At 49.6% G+C, this 22,966-nt stretch overlaps 1 protein-coding gene across 6 annotated transcripts in view; it reads left to right on the forward strand.

Annotated features, from left to right (window-relative positions):
* The first annotated feature begins 10,559 nt into the window (after window positions 1–10,559).
* The window catches only part of CAMKK2 (calcium/calmodulin dependent protein kinase kinase 2), a 56,184-nt gene continuing 43,777 nt past the window's right edge, over window positions 10,560–22,966 (forward strand). For all 6 annotated transcript variants that reach the window (XR_004059523.1, XR_004059524.1, XM_030938583.1 and 3 more), the window contains exon 1: window positions 10,560–10,683. The gene's annotated coding sequence lies outside the window, so the exon portion shown is untranslated. The remainder of the gene's footprint in view (window positions 10,684–22,966) is intronic.

The following is a 22,966-nucleotide window of genomic DNA, read 5'->3' on the forward strand; positions in this document are numbered from 1 at the left end:
ATTTCTCTTCAGGGGTCTTTGAGGCACTGTAAAACAGTTGTATCCATTACAGTACATTTGCTGGCCAAAGACAGCTGCTCTGGAAACAAGAGACTTGGTGGATAGATAGAGACTAATTGGTATGTTGATTGAAAATCTTTCCTTAAATTCATTTGAAAGGTTATATACAGAGATGGTAAACATTGAGTAATATTAAAGGCTATGTAGTAAAAAGTCATTCTTCCGCCTGTAATCCCAGCACTTTGGGAGGCCGAGACGGGTGAATCACCTGAGGTTAGGAGTTCAAGACCAGCCTATCCAACATGGTGAAACCCCATCTCTACTACAAATAAAAAATTAGCCGGGCGTGGTGGCGGGCTCCTGTAGTCCCAACTACTCGGGAGGCTGAGGCAGGAGAATCACTTGAACCTAGGAGGTAGAGTTTGCAGTGAGCCAAGATCGTGCCATTGCACTCCAGCCTGAGTGACAAGAGCTAAACTCCATCTCAAGAAAAAAAAAAAAAAGTACTACTTCCTCTTAGGAGTTAACTGTTATCAGTTCCTTTTTATTCTTTTTTTTTTTTTTTTTTTTTTTTTTTTTTTTTTTTTTTTTTTGAGACAGAGTCTCGCTCTGTCGCCTAGGCTGGAGAGTGCAGTGGCTGGATCTCAGGTCACTGTAAGCTCCGCCTTCCGGGTTTACGCCATTCTCCTGCCTCAGCCTCCGAGTAGCTGGGACTACAGGCGCCACCACCTCACCTGGCTACTTTTTTGTATTTTTTAGTAGAGTCGGGGTTTCACCGCATTAGCCAGGATGCTCTCGATCTCCTGACCTCATGATCCGCCCGTCTCGGCCTCCCAAAGTGCTGGGATTACAGGCTTGAGCCACTGCACCTAGCCTCCTTTTTATTCTTTCAAGCATATTTTTTCATCTGATGTCATTTTTTATTAATGTGTTTAAAGTCAGAGCCTTTCAATTTAAGAAGTGGCCTTAGCTACTCTGCCTCAGCAGAAGGTTGAAGAAATGGGGTCAGGTTGTTCAGGTGACCCCACAGATACCAACAAAAGCTTGACATCATCACGCCTGACCAGGACCAGCGATGCAACTCATGGAATCCAGTGCAAACTAAAAATGTGAGGCCTCTATTAAAAAGTAAGAATTTCAAAGGCTGGGTGCAGTGGCTCACACCTGTAATCCCAGCACTTTGGGAGGCCGAGGAGGGCAGATCTCCTGAGGTCAGGGGCTCAAGACCAGCCTGTGCAACATGGTGAAACCCCATCTCTACTAAAAATACAAAAATTAGCCAGGCATGGAGGCGGGCACCTGTAATCCCAGCTACTTGGGAGGCTGAGGCAGGAGGATCGCTTGAACCCAGGAGGCGGAGGTTGCAGTGAGCTCAGATCATGCCACTGCACTCCAGCCTGGATGACAGAGTGAGACCCTGTCTCAAAAAAAAAAAAAAAAAAAAAAACATAAAATAATTTCAAAATGGCAATGGCAGAGCCTTAAACCAATATAGGGCCCTTCTGAGCTCACAGCCCTGCACAGTTTGCACACCTGAAAAGCCAGCCTGCCCAGAGTTGCTCTCAGCTGATGAGCCAGCCTGCCCAGAATAACTCTCAGCTTCACGCTAGCAGGGAGACGGCCTAGATCCAAAGCTAATAGAAGGGGTCTGGGGTCTCCTGCTATCTGTGACTTAGATTTGTTGACTGAGGGGCTTGTCTCCTCCCTGATGGAAGAGTGGATTGAATGAAAAATAGAGACATTTGTGACCCCAAAACTCAGAACTGTCAGGGTGACAGCTAACTGGCTTTTCTCCTAATAGAGCATTTGGTGGGGGGAAAAAAGAGTCAATAATTTCATAATGATATGATGATCAGTGGTTTAAGGGTGTAAGAATTGATCATCTGGTTAAATGGGGAAAGGGTTAGATGAGGAGGGAATTGAAGCTTTCTCTTTCTTTTTTTTTTTTTTTTTCCTGAGATGGAGTCTTGCCCTGTTGCCCAGGCTAGAGTGCAGTGGCGCAATCTCGGCTTACTGCAGCCTCTGTCTCCCAGGTTTAAGCGATTCTCCTGCCTCAGCCTCCCGAGTAGCTGGGACTACAGGCACCCGCCACATTGCCCAGCTAATTTTTATATTTTTAGTAGAGATAGGGTTTCACTATATTGGCCAGGCTGGTCTCGAACTCCTGACCTCATGATCCACCCATCTCGGCCTCCTAAAGTGCTGGGATTACAGGCTTGAGCCACCGCAACCGGCCGGAATTGAAGCTTTTTAAGCAGCAGGCATTTGGGTCTATACCCGAGATCTTCAGGATATATCCTCTAAGGGAGAGAAGGAAAAAGGTGTTCTGACCTGGTGGCACGGTGGAAACTCTAGCCAGCAGCCAAGTGCCCTGTTTTAAGTTCTTTGCTATATTAACACGTTTAATCTTCACAGTAATTCCAAGAGTTAGCAATAGCATGAAGTCCATTGAACAGGACAGGATGGAGGCATAAGGGGGTTAAGTCACTTGCTCAAGGCCACATAGCTGATAGGTTCCAGAGCTGGGCCTACCCCTAGAATTTTGAAAAGTGCTGTCCTGTTTTTGTGAACATTGTTTTTCAGTTTGTTGAACACTAAATGATAATATTAGTTGTTATTTATGTACTGCCCAATATGGGCCAGACGCTGCTACGTACTTTCACCCATACCATCTCTAATGCTTGTGAGCTAAACATCATCCCTGTTTTACAGGCAGGAAAGCGGGCCCTGGAGGTTGGGCCTGATCCAGCCCCCACCTTGGTGAGGACCAGAATCAGGATTCAGCCCCAGGTGTGACGGGCTCCACAGCCTAGGCTCTTTCTCTCATCAGCACCAGGCTGCCTTTGTATTCACCTCCATACTCTGAATATTTCTACTTGTTCAAAGTGTTTTAAATTTTGTCCTAATATTTTTGGGTGGTTATATTGGCTTTTTTTTTTTCCTTTTTCTTTTTTTTTTTGAGACTGAGTTTTGCTCTTTTTGCCTAGGCTGGAGTGCAACGGCATGATCTCGGTTCACTGCAACCTCTGCCTCCCGGGTTCAAGCGATTCTCCTGCCTCAGCCTGGGATTACAGGCATGCGCCAACACGCCCAGCTAATTTTGTATTTTTATTAGAGACAGAGTTTCTCCATGTTGGTAGGGTTGGTCTAGAACTCCTGACCTCAGGTGATCCGCCTGCCTTGGCCTCCCAAAGTGCTGGGATTACAGGTGTGAGCCACCACGCCCAGCCATTTTTTTTTTTTCCTCGAAGATGTATGCTGAGACAAAGCGCTTCCTCATATGTGCCCCCATCACTTCTCCTTCTATGATGTTGTTTATGTTTGGGACTAGTAATCTCACTGCCTGTTGAAGGGAAACTTCTCAAGATCTTTTTGACAGCATTTTTCTTTTCTTTTTTAGAGATAGTTTTGCTGTGTTGCCCAGGCTGGCCTTGAAATCTGAGGTTCAAGTGATCCTCTCGCCTCAGCCTCCCAAGTAGCTGGGACTGCATGCGTACGCCACTGAGCCTGATTTGACGGCATTTTTTTCTTTTTTTTTTTTTTTTTGAGACGGAGTCTCGCTCTGCCGCCCAGGCTGGAGTGCAGTGGCCCGATCTCAGCTCACTGCAAGCTCCGCCTCCTGGGTTTACGCCATTCTCCTGCCTCAGCCTCCCGAGTAGCTGGGACTACAGGCGCCCGCCACCTCGCCCGGCTAGTTTTTTGTATTTTTTAGTAGAGACGGGGTTTCACCATGTTAGCCAGGATGGTCTCGATCTCCTGACCTCGTGATCCGCCCGTCTCGGACTCCCAAAGTGCTGGGATTACAGGCTTGAGCCACCGCGCCCGGCCTCTTTTTTTTTTTTTTTTTTTTTTTTTTTTTTTTTTTGAGACAGAGTCTTGCTCTGTCACCCAGGCTGGAGTGCAGTGGCCGAATCTCGGCTCACTGCAACCGCCTCCCGGGTTTACGCCATTCTCCTGCCTCAGCCTCCCAAGTAGCTGGGACTACAGGTGCCTGCCACCTCGCCTGGCTAGTTTTTTGTATTTTTTAGTAGAGACGGGGTTTCACTGTGTTAGCCAGGATGGTCTCGATCTCCTGACCTCGTGATCCGCCCGTCTCGGACTCCCAAAGTGCTGGGATTACAGGCTTGAGCCACCGCGCCCAGCCTTCTTTTTCTTTTTTTTGAGATGGAGTCTCGCTCTGTTGCCCAGGCTGGAGTGCAGTGGCATGATCTTGGCTCACTGCAACCTCCTCCTCCTGGGTCCAAGCGATTCTCGTGCCTCAGCTTCCTGAGTAGCTGGGATAACAGGCAGTCGCCAACATACCTGACTAATTTTTGAGGTTTTTTTTTTTTTTTTTTTCAGCAGAGACAGGGTTTCACCATGTTGGCCAGGCTGGTCTCGGACTCCTGACCTCAAGTGATCCCCCTGCCTTGGCCTCCCAAAGTGCTGGGATTACAGGCGTGAGCCACTGTGCCCAGCCTCACAGCATTTTTCTTTCTTTTTTTTTTGAGACAGAGTCCGGCTCTGTCGCTCAGGCTGGAGTGCAGTGACGCGATCTCAGCTCACTGCAGCTGACGCCTCCTGGGTTCAAGTGATTCTCCTGACTCAGCCTCCTGAGTAGTTGGGATTACCGGTGACCACCACCACGCCTAGCTAGCAACAGCATTTTTCTACTGTCCTGGTGAATGGGAAAAAAAAATTCAACAAGTGCTATAAATAAAAGAAAATGACCGAGGCAAGTCTCAATCATTTTAGGAGGCTTACTTGCCAAAGTTAAGGAACTGCCCAGGAGACAGGTCTATGCCTCTTTCCAAAGATGATTTTGAGGGCTTCAGTATTTAAAGAGGAAATGGCGGGATATTGAGAAATACACAGTTTTCACGTGAGAGTGGGTAGGGGAAAAATATTCATCCCTTTGCCTGGCTTGGTGAGTCTGAATTTTTATATAAGATAACATAGAAGATAGGGCCGAGGAAGCAATCAGATACACATTTGTCTCAGGTGAGTAGGATGACTGCGTTCTGGCCTATGTCCGCCACACCTGTGAAGATAAGCGATCCACTTACATTGCCTTGGAGAACTTCAACAGAACTACTTTAGGGTAAGGATCTTGGGGGCCACCAGGAATTTCCTTGTGGGCAAAATGTGATGGAGGCGTGTAGCTTTTCATCTTTGTAGTCACCTTATTTAGGAACCAAAATGGGAGGCAGGTTTGCATGACCCAATTCTCAGCTTGACTTTTCCCTTTGGCTTAGTGAGTTTGAGGTCCCCAGATTTCTTTTCCTTTCACAGTACATTGGTGTGATGAATCCTGCTGTCTGCATCTGGATGTTCAAGGTTTGGGAGGTGGAACATTCCAGTGAGCAACATGAGCGGCACACGGTTCAGAAAGGAAGGATGAAGCCTCCGCAAGCGATTACAGTGCTGTCCTGGGGGGTGAGGTAATTTTACACTCTTGGCTTCTAGCTCCTCACTTGTACTGTTCAAGTTTTCTGTAAAAATAAGATTCAGATGCTTTGTTTACTTATTTTCTTGGCAATCTGTTGTCAGGACAACAAGATCTGTTTGCCTAGAATAGAATTTTCTGGTGTTCTTGGAGGAGAAAAATCCAAAAAACAAAGCAAATTCTTATTTTCATATTTCTAAGAAGAAAATGGTTTCCTTAAGTGGGATTTTTTTTTTTTTTTTTTTTTTTTTTTTTTTTTTTTTTTTTTTTGAGACAGAGTTTTGCTCTTGTTGCCCAGGCTGGAGTGTAATGGCACAATCTTGGCTCACTTCAACCCCTGCCTCCTAGGTTCAAGGGATTCTCCTGCCTCAGCCTCCCAAGTAGCTGGGATTACAGGCATGCGCCACCATGCCCGGCTAGTTTTGTATTTTTAGGAGAGATGGGGTTTCTGCATGTTGGTCAGGCTGGTCTCAACCTCCTGACCTCAGGTGATCCACCCGCCTCAGTCTCCCAAAGTGCTGGGATTACAGGCGTGAGCCGCCGCGCCCGGCAGTGGGATGATTCTTAGAAGAATTGCAACTGTGAGACCAGGCAACAAGAGCAAAACTCCGTCTCAAAAAAAAAAATAATAATTGCAATTGTGATGTTTCTGTGTTGCTCTAATTCACTTTAATAAGGAAGGCACATAAATTGATGGGGGTTTTAGCTCTGTGCTAATTTTAATTAGTTAGCATCATTGAAGACTTATGTACCAAGCACAGAGCTAGTATCTTTACATACATACATCATTAGATTTAAACCTCATAGGAAACCTGTGAGCTAGATACTATTATTATCCCCGTTTGACAGCTGATGAAACCAAATTGGGAGAGATCAAGTCATTTGCCCAAGGCCATAGAGCTGGTAACTAGTGAAACCAGGATTTAAACAAAATCTATCTGACTTCAGGGTCATTGCTGTCATCCACAACGCGGACAGTATGCAAATGTTTCACATGTGGTACCTGCCTAGACGCCACGAAGATACAGGCCTATTGGCAAGTCAAAACACAAGAGTGAAGCATGAAGGAATAAAGAAGGAAGGGAGGTGGCTGAGCATCAAATAAATGGTAGAGTCCTTGCTTTAAGACACCAGAGAGAGGAGAGGGCAGGGAGGGCCTGGCTCACAGCATTTCAGGAAATCTATCAGGAAAAAGCAACTCTTGAGCTAGGGTTTGGATTTGTAGGGGCACTTCCTAACCTTTCTTACTTAATTGGCTTTTAAGTTTACACAGCTGTGTGTATACCTAAGTTTCTGCCTGTGTGAGCTACAGTGTTCTAATAAAACATAGGCAATTTAGTAACATGATGTAAACATACAGAATTGTTTAACAAGTACCAGGAAAAGACATCCAGTAACAGGAAAGGACACCCAAATCTATTTTGGTTACCTTAGTAAAGCAGGGTTGCCAAACTATTTATTGCCCATAGGCTAAATCTGTCATGCCACCTGTTTTTTATGGCCTGCTAAGAATGGTTTTTATGTTTTTCTTTTTTCTTTTTGTCAAGATGGGTCTTGCCATGTTGTCCAGGCTGGTCTCAAACTTCTAGGCTCAAGTGATACTCCCACCTCGGCCTCCCAAAGTGCTGAGATTGTAATCACGCATGTAGGTGTGAGCCACCACACCCGGCCTTTCGCATTTTTCAATGGTTAAATAAAAACCAAAACAGTAATATTTTGTGACTTATGAAAAGTATATGAAATTCAGTTTTCAGTGTCTGTAAATAAAGTTTTATTGAAACACTGCCACATGTATTCATTTACTATTTCCTGTGGCTGCTAGGATGGCAGGGTGGAGTAGCTGCATTACAAAGCCTATGGCTTGCAAAGCCTAAAATATTTACTACCTGGCCCTTTACAAAGTTTGCTGACCCCTGCCTTACAGTCATAAGTGCTCCAGATAATCTCCACCAACCCTGATACATATTTTGGGGGCGGGGGGAGAAAATATGAGAATATAGAAAAATACGGGACTATGCATCCCCCATTCAGAATTGACTGTTGCTAACAGTTTGCCATTTGCCTTACAGCCATTTATAAGTACTAAAAGAAATAAAACTTTACAACTTTATGCTCCCTATCCCGTTCTGTGCTTTTTTCCTTCTTTGTGGCAGACTGTCATGAATTTAATGTATATTCTTCCCTTTCACTTTAAAAATCTTGTATGTAAGCATGTGTCCATGAACAGTATCTACTGCGTGGGATTTTAAGATACACACAAATTGTGCATCATGCTGTATTCTGCAACTTGCTTTTTTCCTCAACATTATGTTTTTGGGATTTCCTTATGTCAGTACAGATGCAATGCACCCCTTTTAACTATTAGATGGTATTCTCTCAACTATAACGAGTTTCATGTATCCATTCCTTTGATGAACATATAGGAAGTTGTTCCCAGGTGTTTTGTTTTTTGTTTTTTTGATTTTTTTTTTTTTTTTAGATGAAGTCTTGCTCTGTCGCCCAGGCTGGAGTGCAGTGGTGTGATCTCGGCTCACTGCAACCTCTCCCTCCCGGGTTTCAAGCGATTCTCCTGCCTCAGCCTCCTGAGTACCTGGGATTACAGGCGCCCGCCACCACGCCTGGCTAATTTTTGCATTTTTTTTTAGTAGAGACGAGGTTTCACCATGTTGGTGAGGCTGGACTCCAACTCCTGACTTCGTGATCCGCCCACCTTGGCCTCCCAAAGTGCTGGGATTACAGGCGTGAGTCACTGTGCCCAGAGGTTTTTTTTTTTTTTTTTTTTTTTGAAACAGTCTTGGTCTGTTGCCCAGGCTGGAGTGTAGTGGTGCGATCTCTCTGCCTCCCGGTTCAAGCGATTCTTGTGCTTCAGCCTCCCGAGTAGCTGGAATTACAGGCACCCGCCACCATACCGGGCTAATTTTTGTATTTTTGATAGAGATGGGGTTTCACTGTGCTGGCCAGGCTAGTCTCGAACTTCTGGCCTCAAGTGATCTGCCTGCCCGGGCCTCCCAAAGTGCTGGGATTATAGGTGTGAGCCACCATGCCCGGCCTCAGGTTTTTGCCATTTCCAACAAATGCATGCATGTTGAGTAACATCAGAAGCCATGCATGGCTGAGCCTGTTGGCTCATGCCTATAATCCCAGTGCTTTGGGAGGCAGAGGCAGGAGGATCACTTGGGCCCAGGAGTTTGAGACCAGCCTGGGGGAGAACTCTGTCTCTACAAAACATAGAAAAAATTAGCCAGGTGTGGGGGTGTGTGCCTGTAGTCCCAGCTACTCAGGAGGCTGAGGCTGGAGGATCACCTGAGCCTGGGGAGGTCGAGGGTACAGCGAGCTGTGATCCTGCTACTGCACTCCAGCCTGGGCAACACAGAGAGACCCTGTCTTAAAAAAAAAAAAAAAGGCTGGGCGCGGTGGCTCAAGCCTGTAATCCCAGCACTTTGGGAGGCCGAGACGGGCGGATCACGAGGTCAGGAGATCGAGAGCATCCTGGCTAACACAGTGAAACCCCGTCTCTACTAAAAAATACAAAAAAAAAACTAGCCGGGCGAGGTGGCGGGCACCTGTAGTCCCAGCTACTCGGGAGGCTGAGGCAGAAGAATGGCGTAAACCCGGGAGGCGGAGCTTGCAGTGAGCTGAGATCCAGCCACTGCACTCCAGCCTGGGCGACAGAGCGAGACTCTGTCTCAAAAAAAAAAAAAAAAAAAAAAAAAAAAAAAAAAAAGGAGTGGGCCAGGCGCAGTGGCTCACACCTGTAATCCCAGCACTTTGGGAGGCCAAGGTGGCTGGATCACAAGGTCAGGAGTTCAAGACCAGCCTGGACAACACGGTGAAACCCCGTCTCTAAGAAAAATACAAAAATTAGCCGGGTATGGTGGTGGGCGCCTGTAATCCCAGCTGCTCGGGAGGCTGAGGCAGAGAAGTGCTTGAACCTGGGAGGCGGATGGTGCAGTGATCCGAGATCGTGTCACTGCACTCCAGCCTGGGCGACAGAGCGAGACTCTGTCTCAGAAAAGAAGAAGAAAAAAAAAAAGGAGTCGTGGTGGAGCTCTCATTGGCTTATTGCACGTGAGTGTCCCTACGGCCTAGAAATACCAGATAAGCTCATCGGAACGGGCTGGAAATCCACCCAGTTGACCAGAGGGCTTTGAACCTTTTATTAATTTGGAGGTTGACTCTCCTCTCAACTCGATTCCCTTTTGGCTGTTTGGCAGGGTCAGCGTGACATCCCCTGGGTCGCTTGACCCCGTAGGACGGTTCAGGGAGCCCTCCAGGTCTTCGTTTCCCCTCTTCCCGGCAGGCACAGTGTTGTTATCCAGCTGGGGGACCCAACGCATACTTAAGGCTCCAGCAAAGTAGGTGCCAAAAAGGGGAGAATGGGAAGAATATGCTGTATCTCACAAAAAGCATCTAAGTAGCCATCTGGAAAAGCCAGAATGAACTTCAATGGTGCATCCAGGTGGGCTGGGGATGGGAGAGGAACGCCTTTCGCTAGCCTTTAGGGCCTGCCCTGAGCAAGTGGTCAGTCGGTAGGTGGCTGCGGAAGGGGGCTCCCCCGAGTCGGTGGTGGCCCGAAATCCAGGCCGCATCCACTGCCCGGCGCCTAGCGCAAGGGCAGCAGCCGGGTCGCTAGGAGGGGCCCCGGGTGTTCTCGCCGGCTTGGGGAACTTTCCCAGGGTCAGCCTGGAGGCTTCCTGCAACCCCGGCATTTGGCTAAACAAAGCAAGCGCTGTCTGCGCTGCCCGCCCGAGGGCGCCGCGGGAAGAACCTGGGCAGGTGCGCGCGGCGGGCGAGCGGGGACAAAGTTGCAGCGCCCCCTCCCGCGCTCCGCGCCCCGCCAGGCTCTCCTCCCCGCCGCCTCCGATCCTCCCGGCCGGGCCTCTCTTCCCCGGCTTTTCGCCTCCTCTCTTTCTTCTCCTAGCCCTCCGCCTCGCCGCTACTTTCGTCTTTGCAGGCTCCCGCCTCCCTACCCCTCCCCGGCGCGAGGCCGAGCCGGCGGGGGCGCGCAGGGGGCGGTGCGCGGCGGGCGCGGGCGGTTCCGCGTTCGGGTTTCCCGCGGCCGTGGCCAATCCCCGCGCTGCCCGGGGCGGTGTCGCGCCCAAGCCGAGCTGGGCGGCTCCTCCCGCCTCCGCCCCCCGCGCGCCCGCCTCCCGGGCAGAGGAGAGGAGCGCGCGGCCGTGCAGAACAAGCTGAGCTGAGCCGAGCCGAGCCGAGCCGGGGGCGCAGAGCGCGGGAGGCAGCGGCGGCGCGGAGCCCAGGTGAGCTGGCGGTAGCCGGGCCCGGGGCAAGGGACGCAGCCGCCGCGGCCCCGGGCGCCCGCTCCGTTTCCCTCTCGAGGTGGGGGACCGCGCCGGAATGGCACACAAAGCCCCGAGGCTGGCCTGGGGCTCCCAACACTGAGGGACCCCACGTGCGCCTCCCCACGCCCCGCCACGTGGAGGGACACGGTCCCCGACACCCCTTCCCCGGTGTCCTCGGGGCGCCGTGGGCCTCGGGATGGCCTCCTCAGCTGGGCCGCGCCCTGTCCGGGTGGCAGGGGCGGTCCTGGAGTTTGGAACCGCTGTCACTGGGGGCCGGGTCCGTCAGGGTTCGTGGAGGCGGCCTAGGCCCACCCCCTCGCGTTTGACAGGTGGGGAAATCTGGAGCGCTCCGGGGAAGAGAAGACCAGCGGACTTTGAGCACCCCCACCCCGCAGCCTGCCTGTCTCGGGGCAAACCCAGGCCCTGGTGGCTTGGACACCAGGTGGCAGGACCCTAGGCCAGCAGTTGTGGGGACCTAGGGGACCTTTGGCTGTCTTCGGTCTGCCCTTTGACCACCCCCACCGCACCTCTTGTCTCAGCCGGAGCCTCACAGGCTTGGTCCTTCTGACCTAAATTCACCTCGGGGTTGCAGTATGCTGTGAATGCGGAGAGGCGTCCGCCTGACTCTCAGGGACGCTGGACCCAGCCCCTCTCAGCATTGGGGCTCGGTGCCTGGGGTGCCACCCGATCCAGCCTTGAGCTTTTCCTGGCTTTCCCCCAGCCCCTGCACCGCCTAGCTGGGGAAGTGGGGTGCTTTCACAGCTCTGCCAGTCTGCCCCCCTGGCTGCTCTCACTTGGTGCTGGACAGGATGCAGCTCAGCCCCTCCAGCCTCCCCCAGAAGGTTGAGCTTTGGGGAGGGCGTCTCAGTGCTGTCAGCAAGAGAGGGATACCTGGCCTCCAGACGGGACCTGCAGCGTCCATCTCCCTACAGGCAACTTTTACCTTCCCCAGCCTGGTGTTTAGAGTCCCCACGCAGGGGATAGAAACTTCAGGGGTCCTAGAGCTGTGCTGCCGTTTACCACTCCCCCTCCCCTAGTTCTGCCCCCAGAGGAGAGAGAAGAAGATGGCTTTATATCCCCATAAGCTCCTTTGTTCCTTGGAGGAGGCGGGGGCTGCAACAAGGGGAGGGCTTTGGGGGAGTTAGCCACCCTCTTCCCTAATCACCCCACAAAAACATGCAGTTTCAGAATAAATAGTGTACATGCCATGCAAATGCAGCTTTAGGGCAAGCCCCAGATACCCCTTCCAGACTGATGCTCATATACCCTTCCTATAGAGGAAGCAGGCATTGATGATGAGGATGCAAAACGTATTTTTGTAATGAAGAGTAATAGCCATCATTTGATGAGCCCCTAACTTGGATACTAATATTTATTTATTTTTTGAGACTGAGTCTCACTCTGTTGCCCAGGGTGGAGTGCAGTGGCATGATCTTGGCTCACTGCAACCTCTGCCTCCCGGGTTCAAGCGATTCTCATGCCTCAGCCTCCCCGGTAGCTGGGATTACAGGCACTGCCACCACGCCTGGCTAATTTTTCTATTTTTAGTAGAGAAGGGGTTTCATCATGTTGGTCAGGCTGGTCTTGAACTCCTGACCTCAAGCGATCCGCCTACCTCAGTCTCCCAAAGTGCTAGGATTACAGGCATGAACTGCCACGGCCCTGGACAATATTAATAATAACAGTAATTAATAACTAACATCTATTGAGTTCTTGCTGCCTGCCAGATTCTGTGCTATGTGTTGCATGCATTATCTCATTTAATGCCTACCAAATCCTACAAGGTAGAGAATTTTAACCCCATAGTACAGATTAGGAGATTGAGGCTTACAGAAATCCTGCAGTGTTGCTAAGATTTAGCCCCATTTTATAGAAGGGCTCAGAGAAGTTAAGTAACTTGCCCAGGGTCACACAGCCAGTGCAGGCATGTCAGGCCTTAGAACCTTTGTGCACCTGTTCTAAAGCAGAGGCCCTTGCAAGGCTGCCCTGAGCTTCTTGAGGAGCCCAGGTATTTGTTTTGTTTTGTTTATTCACTACATCCGTGTTTGCCGATGCAGCTCTATGCAGGGTCTGTAGTACATCCCATCCTTAGATGTGGCTAGTGGGTTGGTAGCCAAATACAGTCACTAATAACAACGCACTAGTTCTCATCTGGGGGTGGTCCCACCCTCCTGGCAAGGATTTGGAAAAGTGTGGGGGTGACTTTTGGTTGTCATGATGCTAAGCACTCCTGGCTTTTAGTGTGCAGGAGCTGGGGATGCCTACTAAAGTGTCCTGTAGGCAGGCCAGGGCCACAACATAAAGAATCATCCTACCCTGGCCAGGCGTGGTGGCTCACACCCGTAATCCCAGCACTTTGGGAGGCTGAGGCAGGAGGATCACCTGAGGCCAGGAGTTCGAGACCAGCCTGGCCAACATGGTGAAACCCCGTCTCTACTAAAAATACAAAATAATTAGCTGGGAGTGGTGGCACACGCCTGTAATCCCAGCTACTCAGGAGGCTGAGACAGGAGAATTGCTTGAACTTTGAAGGCGGAGGTTGCAGTGAGCTGAAATCGTGCCATTGCACTCCAGCCTGGGGCACAGGAATGAGACTTCCTCTCAAAAAACAAACAACAACAACAACAAAAATCACTCTCCCCCAAATGCCAGCAGTGCCACTATTGAGAAACACCACAAGGAATGAGTGCTGTTGCGATGGAAGGCGCACAGGTCACTGAGGGTTCTGGAGAAATCTCCTCAGACTGGTGTGAATCTGGGAGGCTCCCTGAAGGAGGTGTCATTTGTGTAGAGCCTTGAAGGATGGGCCAGAAATGGGAGATTGGATGGGAGTAGGAGGGGAAGGGAATAGGGTGGGGTGACCTAGCAGGGAACTGTGCAGTAGCCGGGGGTTTCCTCTTTGAGAACCTCATCCTAGATGGAAGATGAGTGGCCGGGCACCACTCTCAGGGAGAGGACCAGGCCAAGTGGGGTAGGCCAAGCCTGTTTTCAAGGCATTTTGGCTCAAATTTTAACATGGGCCACAGAATTATCATTATTCTATCAACTCATTTTATGGAAGGTCTCAGAAAGGCTAATTTGCTTAGGGTCACCTGTGATCTTCTTCCCTCCCCAGGATACTTTCTTCTAGTGGTTATGGGAAACATTTCATTTCCTGATCCTGGGGATTTGGGGCAAATGCTATTTCAGATTTTCCTTTAAATCAGAGGGTCTTATATTGCTTTATTTATTTTATTTTCTTTTCCTTTTTTTTTTTTTTGAGATGGAGTTTCACTCTTGTTGCCCGAGCCAGAGTGCAATAGCATGATCTTGGCTCACTGCAACCTCCGCCTCCCAGGTTCAAGCGATTCTCCTGCCTCAGCCTCCAGAGTAGGTGGGATTACAGGTGACCGCCACCATGCCTGGCTAATTTTTTGTATTTTTAGTAGAAACGGGGTTTCACAATGTTAGCCAGGCTGATCTCAAACTCCTGACCTCAGATGATCTGCCTGCTTCAGCCTCCCAAAGTGCTGGGATTACAGGCGTGAGCCACCGTGCCAGCCTTTATTTCTTTCCTTTTTTTTAAGAGATGGGATCCTGCTCTGTTGCTCAGGGTGGAAGGCAGTGGTGCAATCATAGCTCACTGTAGCCTCCAACTCCTGGGCTCAAGTGATCCTTCTACCTCAACCTCCAGAGCAGATGGGACTACAGGTGCATGCCACCATACCTGGCTAAAATTTTATTTTCTTTATAGAAACAGGGTCTTACTATTTTGCCCAGGCTGCTCTCGAACTCGTGGACTCAAGTGATCCTCCTGCCTCAGCCTCCCGAAGTGCTGGGATTGGATTACAGTCACTGTGCCTGGCCTATTGCTATTTTTCTTCCATGTTTTGCTTTCCTATTCGCTTCTTCCCTTTGGATGGGATTAGAGAAGCTGGATATGGGGTTCAGGCCGGCTGGCTGCATGGTGCTGCTACAGCCTCAGCCTTGTGTCTGTGTCTCTTTCCTGACAGTTGAGGAAGTTGCATTTCCCTTTCGAAATTGACCTTCTTTCAGGCTGTGCTTGTTACCTTACTGACCTGTTAGCAGAGATTCGTAAGGGCTTCTTTTCTTTTTAAAAAAATTGAGGAGGGCTGGGCGCGGTGGCTCACGCCTGTAATCCCAGCATTTTGGGAGGCCGAGGCAGGTAGATCACTTGAGGTTAGGAGTTCAAGATCAGGCTGGCCAACACAGTGAAACCCTGTCCCCACTAAAAATACAATAAAAATTAGTTGAGCGTGGTGGCTTGTGCCTGTAATCCCAGCCACTTGGGAGGCTGAGACAGGAGAATTGCTTGAACCCCGGAGGTGGATGTTGCAGTGAGCCAAGATCGTGCCACTGCACTCCAGCCTAGGCAACACAGCAAGATCTGTCTCAAAAGAAAAAAAAATTGAGGTGAAATTCACATAATACAAGCTTAACCATTTTATTTTATTTTATTTATTTATTTTTTGAGACAGAGTCTCTCCCTGTTGCCCAGGCTGGAGTGCAGTGGCGCGATCTCAGCTCACTGCAACCTCTGGCTCCTGGGTTCAAGCAATTCTCCTGCCTCAGCCTCCCGAGGAGCTGGGATTACAGGCACGTGACACCATGCCCAGCTAATTTTTGTATTTTTAGTAGAGATGGGGTTTCACCATGTTGGCCAGGATGGTCTTGATCTCCTGACCTCGTGATCCGCCTGCCTCAGCCTCCCACAGTGCTGGGATTACAGGCATGAGCCACCGCGCCCGGCCTAAACTTTACCATTTTAAAGTGAACAATTCAGTGGCATTTACTACATTTGTAATGTTGTACAACCACTACTTCTGTCTAGTTCCAGAGCATTTTCATTACCCCCAGAAGAAACCTTGTACCCATTAAACTATCACTCTCTCTTCCCAGTGCCCCGCGGCCCCTGGCAACCACCAGCCTACTTTCTGTCTCTCTGGATTTGCCTGTTTTGGACATTTCATATAAATAGAATCATGTAATATATGACTTTTGTATCTGGCTTCTTTCATTCAGCATCATGCTTTCAAGACTGATCCATGCCATAGCGGCTCTCAGTGCTTCGTTCCCTGCTCCGGCCCAGTACTATTCCATTGTGTGGATGGACCGCATTTTGTGTATACATTCATCCGTTGATAGACATTTGGGTTGTTTCCCCCATAAGGGCGTCTTAAGGCTACTTTGTCCATTCCTGTGTCTCTGTAGCTCCTCAGTTAATGAACTTCTGGGTGTAAGACTTTTTTTGTCACTCTGTTTGGAAGGAGAAGGTGATGGAAGAAAGGTTTCTTGAAATCACTCAGGAACCAGTTTCCTGACCCAAGGTTTTCAGGATTCCCTTCATTGAACCCTTACCTACCCCGCTACAAGAATCGTGGCTCCCCATTTAAACCCATTGCTGGCCAGGTGCAGTGGCTCATGCCTGTAATCCCAGCACTTTGGGAGGCCGAGGCGGGTGGATCACACTTAAGGTCAGGAGTTCAAGACCAGTCTGGCCAACATAGTGAAACCCCGTCTCTACTAAAAATATGAAAATTAGCTGGGCGTGGTGACGCACGCCTGTAATCCCAGCTGCTCTGGAGGCTGAGGCAGGAGAATTGCTTGAACCCGGGAGACGGAGGCTGCAGTGAGCCAAGATCAGTGTGACTGCTTTCTAGCCTAGGTGACAGAGTGAGACTTTGTGTCAAAAACACACACACATACACACAAACAACAATAACAAAACAAACCTATTGCCTCTTGGATCAATTCAGGGTCATTTCATTACAAGCATGATTTTTCAGGGACAGTCTTGATTTTATTCAGTTCCATTCCTTTCAGTTATGATGATTTTTTGTTCGTTTTTGAGATGGGGCCTCACTCGGTCGCCCAGGCTGGAGTGCAGGGGTGCCATCATGGCTCACTGCAGCCTCAACCTCCCAGGCTCAAGAGATCCTCCTGTCTGAGCCTCCTGAATAGCTGGGACTACAGCCCTGTGCCACCATGCCTGGCTAATATTTTTAATTTTTTTGTAGAGACAGGGTCTTGCTTTGCTGTCCAGGCTGGTCTCGAACTCTTGGGCTCAAGTTATCCTTCTGCCTTGGCCTCCAAAAGTGCTGGGATTACAGTTGTCCACCATTGCAACTGGCCATGTTTTGTTAAATGTAGGTCCCCATGTGATTTTGTTAGTATTTTTTCCAGGTAAGTAAATCCACAAAGTAGAGATTTTGTGAGACTTTTTTCCAGGTAAGTAAATCCACAAAGTAGAGAAAATCAGACAGATAGTGCCATGGCCCTGTGGCCATAAGTGGAGTCAGCCCAGTCTGTCCTGATAGCTTTGCCAGGAATACTGGCCAAGAAAGCAGAAATGGAAAGCTGGCCTGAGAGGAAGCCCAGCAGAGATCAGCTCCTGCACCCTTCCATGTTGCAGATGAGGGAGGCGGAGTGCAGAAAGGAAGGGAGGAGGTGACCTTTGTGGAACAATTACCTTGAGCCACACTGTGTACTAGGGACTTCCACAGAGAAGATCGACTTGATAGCCACCTTCTAGATAGGTCTGGCCGGCACCATTTCACAGATGAGAAAATCAAGGCTCAAGGTCCTCTGGGATCTGTATCCTTTCCTGATGCACCTTCTCTTCCTGAGGTCTCAGGCCTCCCTTGGCTCCCCGCCACCCCCCTTCCTTTCTTTTTTTTAAAGGCAAGGTCTTACTCTGTCCCTCAGGCTAGAGTATGGTGGCATGATCTCAGCTCATTGCAACCTCTGCTCCCGGATCCAAGTGATTCTCATGCCTCAACCCTCCGAGTAGCTGGAATTACAGGCATGTCCCATCACGCCTGGCTAATTTTTGTATTTTTAGTAGAGATGAGGTTTCACCATGTAGGCCAGGCTGGTCTTGAACTCCTGACCTCAGGTGATCTGCCTGCCTTGGTCTCCCAAAGTGCTGAGATTACAGGCGTGAACCACCGTGCCCAGCTTTGGCTTCTTATCCTGGCAAATTATGCTCGTTTTCTGATGGAGTGGAGTCCACCTTCCCCTGGGAGGTTATGGGATGGAAAGCATTTCTGAATAGTTTTGGACTCTGAGAAATAAGATTTAGAATTATTATTTGTTTTCTTCCCTGATTGGACCCTTTTCGCAACAAAACCAAAATAATAATAATAAACAAGACATCTTTAAAATGATGTGAGTTTTGTTAGATTTTGTAGGGCAGACCCCTGGCTCCTGCTTTCCCCGTCAGGGATGTTACTGATGAAAATGGGAAAGGAATTATTTTTGCTGCCAGTGTTTTCGGTTTCAGTCATGTTTGTAGTATTGCCACTGAAGTTTTTTTTTTTTTCAATTATGAAACATTTTAAGCATAGAGAAAAGCCAAAGTTTTGCTTTGTTTTTTTGGACTGGCTCGCTTTTTGGAAACCTGGAAGGAGGCCCAGGAGGTGATGGAAATGGGCAGAGTGGGGCGTCCCGGCTCTGCAACCTCGACCCTTCCCCCAGCCTGCTCTTTTGGTTGCGGTAGGGTGGGGTGGTGGTGCTGGTGACAAACTATGCCCTGGGGAACTGAGAAATGCTGGGACTTGGTTCCTGTCCCCCGAGAAGCTCCCAGGTGAGTGGTCTTGGAGCCTTTTGGAAAAGATGAACAATTCTGACATCCTTTCCCTTTTGAAAGGAATGAAAGAAAATGAGAAGATTCTGGTGTGCCCCCACCCCCACCCCACCCCATCCTGAAAGCTGCTGAGCAACTATTTTTATGTTGCCTCTTTTTATCCTGGTGGCTTCTGTAAATAGTTGAGAGATGGCAGTTGCAGAGATAAAAATGCTAATCCCAACCTGGAAAAGAGAGAGGGACGGTGGTCCTTGGAGGAAAGGGGGGTGGGGGTCGGTGGGGAGGCCAAGGTGTTGCCCCTCTGCCCACGTGGCTTAGGCATGAGGCAGGAACCCAGTGGGTGGGGAAGGAGCATTGTGGGTGGTGCCTGAGAGAAGCTTCTGTTAGAGAAGTTTAAATGGGGAACTAGTGTTTTGCGGGGGCCAGGGTGCAGGAGGGAGAACACACTCCCCTTTTTGTTTTTGAAATGTGCTTTGGGGTGTTGCCTTCAAGGCTTCTGGCAGAGAAATATTTTATTTAGGTTCATCCCGGACAGTTCTGCCCTCTGGGTCCAGGTGTGGGGACATTGGGCCCTGCACAGCTGCAGAGCTGGCCGCCTGCGTTCTTCTTGTCCCTCAGCTGAGGAGGCTTACAGCTAGATTTAGCATGATGTCCAAAAGGTGGGGAGGAGGGAGGGAGAGGGGCCGTGGGTGGCCCAGGCACCGATGCCTGTGGGTTTCGAGCTGGCCCTGTCCATCTCTGATTTGCCAAGAGCATGTTGGAGTAGAAGTCTTTTTCTTGTTCATCACCAACTGAAATTCCAGTTGTTTTCCAACCTCTTCCTTTGGTTCAGTGAAAGATTGGGAGGGATGCAGTGGGGGAAGAGGAAGGAAGGAAGATGGTTTCTACACTTTATTTCCAAATACCTCCCTCCCCCAAACACATACCCAAACTCACCCACACATTCATAACTTCCTCACACTTCAAGGCTGGGGCTACCTGTGCACACCTGGCTTTATTTTTATTTTTTAAATTTAAAATTTTTCGAGACAGAGCAATTCTGTGTTGCTCGGGCTGGAATGCAATGGTGCAATCACAGCTCAGTACAGTCCCAACCTCCTCGCCTCAAGGGATCCTCCCACCTCAGCCTCCCACAGAGCTGGGACCACAGGTGTGCAGCACCACCCTTGGCTAATTTTTAAGTTTTTTTTTTTTTTTTTTTGTGGCGATGGGGTCTTGCTATGTTGCCCAAGTGGGTCTCGAATCCTGGCCTCAAGCAATCTTCCTGCCTCGGCCTCCCAAAGCACTAGCATTACAGGCGTGAGCCACCACCGTGCGTGGCTCACACCTTGCTTTAGATGCCTGACTGCGTGACTAGGGCCATTCTTTCAATGATATTTCATTATTGACTGAGTAACAGCTGCCTAAGAGCTCTTAAGACAGTTGGCCCTGGCGAGCAGCAAGACAGGGGAGCTGCTTACTCTGTGAGCATCCAGGGCCGCAGGGGTCACTGGGCTGCGGGGCAGGCCACCTGGATCTCCTCCTAGTCCAACTGCGAGCCTGCCGGGCTGCCTGGATGAGGTCATCTCAACTTCTCTGAGTCTCAGTGACTCCATCTGCAGCCTCTGTTGCGTTGATTGCAAAAGCCATGTGAGAATGTGCTCTTATGACACATGGAAGCAAGGATGTGAAATGATATGCATACGCTATTTTTAATTTTGTAAAATGTGATGCATATGGACAAGGGCTAGAGGGGAAGATGAAGAGTTAGCATGGTGGGATTAGAGATTTAAGATATTTTGTTTTAAAATAAATTGAAACCGGCTAGGCACAGTGGCTCATGCCTATAATCCCAGCACTTTGGGAGACCAAGGCAGGTAGATCACTTGAGCCCAGGGGTTTGAGACCAGCCTGGGCAACATGGCAAAACCCCATCTCTACAGAAAATACAAAAAATTAGCCAAGTGTGGTGGTGTGTGCCTGTAGTCCCAGATACTGGGAAGGTAAGCGGGGAGGATCACCTGAGCCCAGGAGTTCAAGACTGCAGTGAGCTATGAGTGTACCACTGCACTCCAGCCTGGGCAATAGAGTGAGACCATGTCCTGGCCCCCGCACCCCCCAGAAAAGGAAACCAGTTGAGGGCCTTGAATTCAATAACTGCCAAAGTTCTTTCTTGGCAACAGCTTTTATGTAGTGAGCATTCACGCTTGTGCCCTCCTGAAGCACTCAATAGCTGGATGATTGTAGGCAAACTGGCCAGGCTCCCTGTGCCTCAGTTTCCTCACTGGTGGAACAGGGATAATAGCAGGACCTATTTAGCCAGGACTAAATAGTGGTGTGCACCTGTAGTTGCAGCTACTTGGAGGCTGAGGTGGGAGGAATGCTTGAGCCCGGGAGATCAAGGCTGCAGTGAGCCAAGATTGTGCCACTGTACTCCAGCCTGGGTGACAGAGTGAGACCCTGTCTCAACCAAACTAAACCAAATCAAACGGTATCTATAACTCATAAGGTGGTTGTGACAATTAAATGAGATGACACAGGCTTAGAAGAGTGTCAAGCACTCAAGAAGGCTAGCCATTAGTATCACTGCATCTGCAACAATGCGATTCTTGTGTTGAAAATGCCAGTTTCTTCTCCTCTCCCTGTTCATCAGCCCTTCCCTGCCCCATCCTTGATGTTTTAAGATTAGAAGAAAGAAGCAAAGTAGTGTTGGAAGTGTGGTTTCTGCCTGTCAAGGTGAAGGCTGTCCAGGTTGCCAGAGGCCTGGTAGCTGCCTGGCAGTTTGGCCTGGATGAGAGTCCTGGGGTGCAGGGAGACAGCAGCTTCCCTGTCAATCAGCTTTGTCATTTGTAAGTCAGGGCCTTTAATGAGGGAAAACTAATCACGAAATAGCTTAAGCAAAAATGGAAATATGTTGGCTCATATAGTTAAAAACTGAGGTATGTGAGCTTCAGGCATGGCTGAATCCAGGTGCCTAAACAGTGTCTTCAACCTCAGCTCTTTTCCATCCATGACCTCTCTTCTCTCTTCTTAGACTTCATTCTGAGGCAGGGTTCTCCCCAGCCCCTGGTAGCTTTAGGAATAGATCCTCTGAGCTCTGGGTTCAACAGAAAGGACATTCTTTTCAACACTTCCACGAAATCACAGAATAAGACCCAATAGACTGACTTGGGTCACACATTTACTCTTTTTTTTTTTTTTTTTTTTTGAGATGGAGTCTCACTCTGTTGCCCAGGTTGGAGTGCAGTGGCACGATCTTGGCTCACTGCAACCTCTACCTCCTGGGTTCATGCTATTCTCCTGCCTCAGCCTCCCGAGTGGCTGGGACTACAGGTGCCCGCCACCATGCCTGGCTAATTTTTTGGTATTTCTTGTAGAGCTGGGGTTTCACCGTGTTAGCCAGGATGGTCTCGATCTCCTGACCTTGGGATCCGCCCGTCTCGGCCTCCCAAAGTGCTGGGATTACAGGCGTGCGCCACCGTACCTGGCCTAATTTTTTTTTTTTTTTTTTTGAGATGGAGTCTCGCTCTGTCACCCAGGCTGGAGTGCAGTGGCTGGATCTCAGCTCACTGCAAGCTCCGCCTCCCGGGTTTATGCCATTCTCCTGCCTCAGCCTCCCGAGTAGCTGGGACTACAGGCGCCCGCCACCTCGCCTGGCTAGTTTTTTGTATTTTTTAGTAGAGACAGGGTTTCACTGTGTTAGCCAGGATGGTCTTGATCTCCTGACCTTATGATCCACCTGTCTCGGCCCCCCAAAGTGCTGGGATTACAGGCTTGAGCCACTGCGCCCGGCCCCAATTTTTGTATTTTTAGTAGAGAGGGAGTTTCACCATGTTGGCTAGGCTGGTCTCGAACTCCTGGCCTCAAGTGATCCATCTGCCTCAGCCTCCCAAGGTGCTGGGTTTACAGGCGTGAACTACTGTGCCCGGCCTCACATCTACTCTTGAGTTACTCATTTGACTACAGCAATTGGTACCCAGCTGGCCAGGCTTGAGTCACATGCGAATCTCTGAAGCTGACGGTGGGGTCAACCCTGCAGGGCCACCTCTCACATGGAGGGATGGCTTCCCGGACATAAATTGGGCTGCTGTTATCAGACTAAAGAAACGTCAACTCTAGGTCAGCTAAAGAAAGCTTCTGACCTTCTGAGTGGCCTTGGGACAGAAGAAATCAACAACTTCTAGCCAGTATTTACTGAGTGCAAGCAGTGTCCTAAAGGTTCTAGGCCCGGGAATTCAGCTGTAAACAAGGAGGGCAAAGCCACAGCTCTCATGAGTTCACCATGTCCATGTCTCTGTGCCCAAATCCTGTGCATTTCTCCTCCAAGCACTTCGAGACCCTGTACCTTCGCTCTCATCTCTCTCAAACATAGGTCGAGGTCCCAGGAAGGCAGAGGAATGGGCTGCGTGCTCCCCCTTGTTAGAGATTTTGACCCAGCCTGGACTTTATTCAGGACGCAATATGTGGACATGGCAAGGCTATGCCTGTAATTGTTGGCCCCTTCCTGAAAAACTCAGCCCGGCCGGGTGCGGTGATTCACGCCTGTAATCCCAACACTCTGGGAGGCCAAGGCAGGTGGATCACTTGAAGTCAGAAGTTTGGGACCAGCCTGGGCAGCATGATGAAACCCTGTCTCCACCAAAAAAATACAAAAATTAGCTGGGCATGAGATGTGGG

Source organism: Rhinopithecus roxellana, chromosome 10 (assembly GCF_007565055.1).
Source record: "Rhinopithecus roxellana isolate Shanxi Qingling chromosome 10, ASM756505v1, whole genome shotgun sequence".
In the NCBI taxonomy this organism is placed as follows: Eukaryota; Metazoa; Chordata; class Mammalia; order Primates; family Cercopithecidae; genus Rhinopithecus; species Rhinopithecus roxellana.